The following is a 5,179-nucleotide window of genomic DNA, read 5'->3' on the forward strand; positions in this document are numbered from 1 at the left end:
GGCCGACAGCACCCTGAGAAGCTCCTCTCTATGGGAGCGTACTGGTCAGTGAGAGGCTTTTGGTAGCAGAAGGCGGTCTCGTAATCATCTTTGTTGTTCTTCTCTTCACCCTTTCTAGAGTCGCAGCGTCTTTTTTTTTTTTTGGTACTTTTCCTAATCCCTTTAACTCCAGTTTATAGGTTGCCAGGGCAGCTGGAAGAGTGTTGGAAGACAAAAATTCTAAATGGAATGCCTACCAGAAGATTCAAGCTCCAGGAACTGGATGCTGAAAGTCTGTGGCGAAATGGGGAGAGGCAAGAAAGAAATGGCTAACTTGGGAAATGGCTAGTGGGAGATTAGATTGAGATGAGAATGAACCACTGGAAAAAGAGACCATTCAATAGGTTTGCAGAGCCTGGCAATTACTGAGATACCAAGCAAAAAGAAGACTTTCAGCAGGGATGGTTTTCTATGATGTCAGAAAAGAGGCTCAACGTTCAAAAGGAACTTGATTGACAAATATTGGGCCCTATTCAACAAACTTGCCAGCAGTTCAATGGCAAGAAATATAGAGTTATGTTTATTTAAAAAAAAAAAACCAGAAACTTGAGTATCAGATAGGTGGTATCTGGCTCAGCAGTAGAGAAGGTTCTGGGTATTTTGGTAGACCACAGATCAAGCGTAAGCTAGCAGGATGCTCAGCTGCCAAAAGAATTAATGAAATTGTGAGCTGTCAACAGAGGAATAGCATGGGAACTGATAGTTCCTCTCTGTACTCTGCTGGTCTGACCACACCTGGAATACTATGTCTACAGTAGTGGCCAAAATTATGGAAACCTTTTGGGAAAAGTTTGTTTTTGTGGTTTGATGGCTAATAACACCACTTTTTTTTTTTTTTTTTTGAGTTTCAAGATAATCCTATTCCACTGCTGGAATGGCCTGGAAATAGCCCAGACCTTAACTCAATTGAAAATCTATGGAGCCAACTAAAGAAACTTGTTAGTCAGAAGCAATAAAACCCTGTTAATAGAAGCAATCATTCAATCTTGGTTTCACATTATAACAGCTGCAGAACTAAAAGACTTGGTTCACTCCATGGGAAGACGTTGTAAGGCCGTAATTCATGCTAAAGGTTACCCAACTAAGTATTAACTGACGTGATAATTTTTGTATACCTCATTTTTTTCTGTAGTGATAATTTTTGTATATCTCATTTTTTTCTATGGTGATAATTTTTGTATATCTCGATTTTTCTACGTGTTTCACTTTTTTTCTTTATACCATAATTGCTGTTCTAATAGCAAATCCTTCATAAAAGTTATTGCATTACATTCTTGATTTAAAAAATTTATTATTGTATAGTCAGACCATGTATAATTGACACCGGATCGTATTATAGATTTTAAGTTGTTATTTATTATTTTATACTAGAAGTTTTAAGTATATATATACTGAGTGCTTTTATTTGTTCTGGTCTAAGACTATAATAATAATAAATTGAAATAAATTGATTAAATTATCTTTCCATTGATATATAATTTTATGGTACGACTCCCCAAAACAAGTGTTGTTATTAGCTAATTTTAGAAAATACACTTTTCCCAAAAGGTTTCCACAATTTTGGCCACTACTGTAGTTCTGGTCACAGCAATAGAAGAAGGGTATCTGTGAACTGGAAAAACTGAGGAATGCAAAGAAGAGAGAAGGGGGCTTGAAAGCTAAAAAGAACTGCTAAAGGAAGTGCAGACATTTAGCATAAGTAAGAGAAAGCTAAGGGAAGACACGATAGCATTCTTCTAACACTTAAAGGGCTGTCACAGAGAAGAAGAGGTGAATTTATTCACCATAGCTCCTAAGAGTAGGACACGAACAAATCAATGGAAGCTTTCCAAAAGAAAATCCAAACTCAAAATAAGAAGGAATTTTCTAACTTAAAAGTTATTAACCAGTGGAACAGACTCTCTCTCAAAGTTGTAGGTGCTTCATTAATGAACATCTGTTTGGGAAAGTCTGAGGATTTTTGGGGAGATTTGACTAGAAGACCTCCAATGGCCCTTCCAACTCCATGATTCCATTATCCTTTTTTTTCCAGAGTGAATTAAAGATTATTCAACCAAAGAAACTTGCTGGAGATATCACTATGTGATGAAACTGATACTTACACACCGAAAGATCAGAAGCAAATTCTTTTCTAATAGATTTTATTCGAATGATGTTAAAATCCAAAAGAAAAAACAATGCAGCTATAATTTCAAGACTGTGACATTGTTCTCTTTCATTTCATCATTTTACAGCATCTAGAAATTTAGGGTGTACTGTTTATGATTTAAAGAGGAAAACAAACTTTTGCCTCTCAATTTCTCTTCCTTTATGCCATCTAATATCCATATTTGTAAAAGCAGAAAATGCCATGGCATGAGCTATGCAGGCTACTAAGTCCATCAATCTGCTCAGTGGATAAATCCAAATTAAACCACTCCCAAAAGATGACCATCCAGCTTCTGTTGAACGTATCTAGCAATAGGAAGCATATCACTGCTCTAGGTAACCAGTTCTGATATCAAATTGCTTTGACTGTATGAAAGTTTTTGTTAATATTCAACTGGAATTTGCCTTCCTTTAATTTAAACCCAAACTACTGTATGTTCTATATTTAGGGATGATAACGAACAGATTCATATAATTTTTGAAGAGAGCCCTCTAGTTATCTTTCCCCAAGGGTATCCTATTCTCTCAATCTCCTCTGAAGAACACACCCCTCCTATATTCTCCTGAGATTTCCTGAATCATTTTCTCTATAACATAAGGAGTCTCATTCTATAGTACAGCAAGCCTGGATAATGTTGAATTTAGCTCCTCAGTCAGCCATGGAGCTTGCTGGATTTTTATAGATGCAGAACCATCTCCCAGTCTGATCTACCTTCCAAAGTTGCTGTGATGATAAAATGGGAAGGCATAAACTCCTCAAGGAATGTCAAAAATCAATCGTGAATAATACTGTATAGGCCTGAAGATATAGATGGCTAGAGAAGGGGTGGAATTTCCTGGATAAGCTCTGTCAAAATTCCTTTTCCTAATATGCTAAACTGTATACTTGCTGGCTCATTCCAACACTGGTATTTCTTTCCTCTCCAAGTTTTTATTTGAGAGCCATCAAAAAGTTCCCAGACATTTAATAGATGTGCATTCACATAAGCAGATCCTATTTCCTTCCAAATATAGCCTCCAAAAAAGTAAGCAAAACTTTATCCTGCATTCTCATGATTTATTTGACCTTTACCAGATTGCTTTTTTGTGGTTCACCAAATCCTTCTCTGGCAAACCCCTGTGAGAACAGTCAAACTGCTTCAAGACATCATGAAGTCGGATAGCTGAAGGAAATGAGAAGGCAGGTAACAGCAACAAAACGTCGCCCACCCTTCCTAGGAATTTGAAAGTAGGAGAATTTTACATTTAGTCATTCTTCAGTCTCTGAGTGCACAATTTCTCTACCATGGCAAAAAAAAAAAAAAAAGGAAACATTAACTTCTCACTTCTCCTCATCTTGAAAATCCCCACCACATCTGACAATTCTTATAAAACAGGGAGATCAAACTTGACTTCCTTGAGGGCTGCATCAGAGTTGTGTTTAACCTCAGGGGGCCAGGGTGGGCATGGCCAGGGTGGGCATAGCCAGGGTGGGCATGGCCAGCTCGACATCACTCATGTCGGGGGCACCTGTGGCCAGTGATAACAGCCTCCCGAGCTCTGTTTTCGGCTGCAATGGTGTCCTGCAACCCTCAGCCAGCAAAAACGGAGTTTGGGGGGGGGCTGCCCCTGGCCCTCACGAGCACCGTTTGCACTGGCAGAGGCACCACGGGCCAGTCCTTTGCTATGTCCAGGGTGGCCCCGCGGGCCAGATCTAAGCACCCAATGGGCCAGATCCGACCCCCGGGCCTTGAGTTTGACACCCCTGTTATAAAACATCTACAACTTCTTCATTGCAATCATTTTATATGTACTGTACTCTGACTTCAGATCGGTTGATATTTTGCTTCATTGGCTTTATGAAATGTATTTCTGCATTTTTTTTCCAGCAAAATGAGAAAAGTATTTTTTTTTCTTTTTAAAAAAGTGAATGTGAGTAATAACCATATAAATATGTGAGCACACATGCATGCAGACAAACACACTTGGCCTGAGTTTCTAGGAATCAGAAGGAAGCTTTATGGAACCTATGAAGATGGGTAATTCTGCCTCTTGGGAATATTTCAGGATCACTGGGGAGCAAGGTCAAACAAACACACTAAGCTTTTTTGTCTTTCCAAAGCTTTCAGATCTTGAACTTCAAGTGAATGGAATCAGCATGGAATACAACTGCCTAATGAAGAATGTAGTAAAAACAGACATTAAGATGGAAAACTCTCCTCTTACAATGTTTGCTTTGCAATCTTTCATCATTTTGGTTCCAGAGAGAAAGTTTGTCACATCTTAGCAGTTTCTTGACAGCTACATAAATTCATCTGTACCATTTGTTATTGCCACGTACTCTTCACACTAATGGAAAATCATAATGAGGTACAATCAGACTTTTACATGGTTATTCTACTTCATCTTTGTTCTTTTGGAGATATGAATTCAATGACATGGATTCCTCAGCATCTCTGAACCTACAATAGTGGCCAAAATTATGGAAACCTTTTGGGAAAAGTGTATTTTCTAAAACTAGCTAATAACACCAATTTTGGGGGGAAGTAGTATCATAAAATTATATATCAATGAAAGTTAATTTAATCAAGAATATAATGCAATAACTTTTATGAAGGATTTGCTATTAGAATAGCAGTTACAGTATAAAGAAGAAAAGTAAAACATGTAGAAAAAATGAGATATACAAAAATTATCACGCCAGTTAATACTTAGTTGAATAACCTTTAGCATGAATTATGTATTCCCATGGAGTGAACCAAGTCTTTTAGTTCTGCAGCTGTTATAATGTGAAACCAAGATTGAATGATTGCTTCTATTAACTGAGTTTTATTGCTGGGTTGCTTCTGACTAACAAGTTTCTTTAGTCGGCTCCAATGGTAGGATTCAGCCAGTTCGCACCACTTCTGGAGAACCAGTTGTTAACTTTCTGAACAGTTTGGCAAACTGGTTGTTGGAAGAAACCTTTAGGGCAGAGAACCGGTTGTTAAATTACTTGAATCCCATCACTGAT

General features: G+C 37.8%; 1 long non-coding RNA gene across 1 annotated transcript; it reads left to right on the plus strand.

Moving 5' to 3' along the window:
* The first annotated feature begins 241 nt into the window (after positions 1–241).
* Positions 242–4,547, plus strand: LOC117674608 (uncharacterized). The gene is made up of 4 exons (XR_015733651.1): positions 242–538; positions 2,072–2,523; positions 3,263–3,371; positions 4,289–4,547. It is a non-coding gene; the product is annotated as an uncharacterized LOC117674608 (long non-coding RNA).
* The last annotated feature ends 632 nt before the right edge of the window (positions 4,548–5,179 follow it).

This window comes from Pantherophis guttatus, chromosome 1 (assembly GCF_059756535.1).
Source record: "Pantherophis guttatus breed Tessera chromosome 1, ASM5975653v1, whole genome shotgun sequence".
Lineage (NCBI taxonomy): Eukaryota > Metazoa > Chordata > Lepidosauria > Squamata > Colubridae > Pantherophis > Pantherophis guttatus.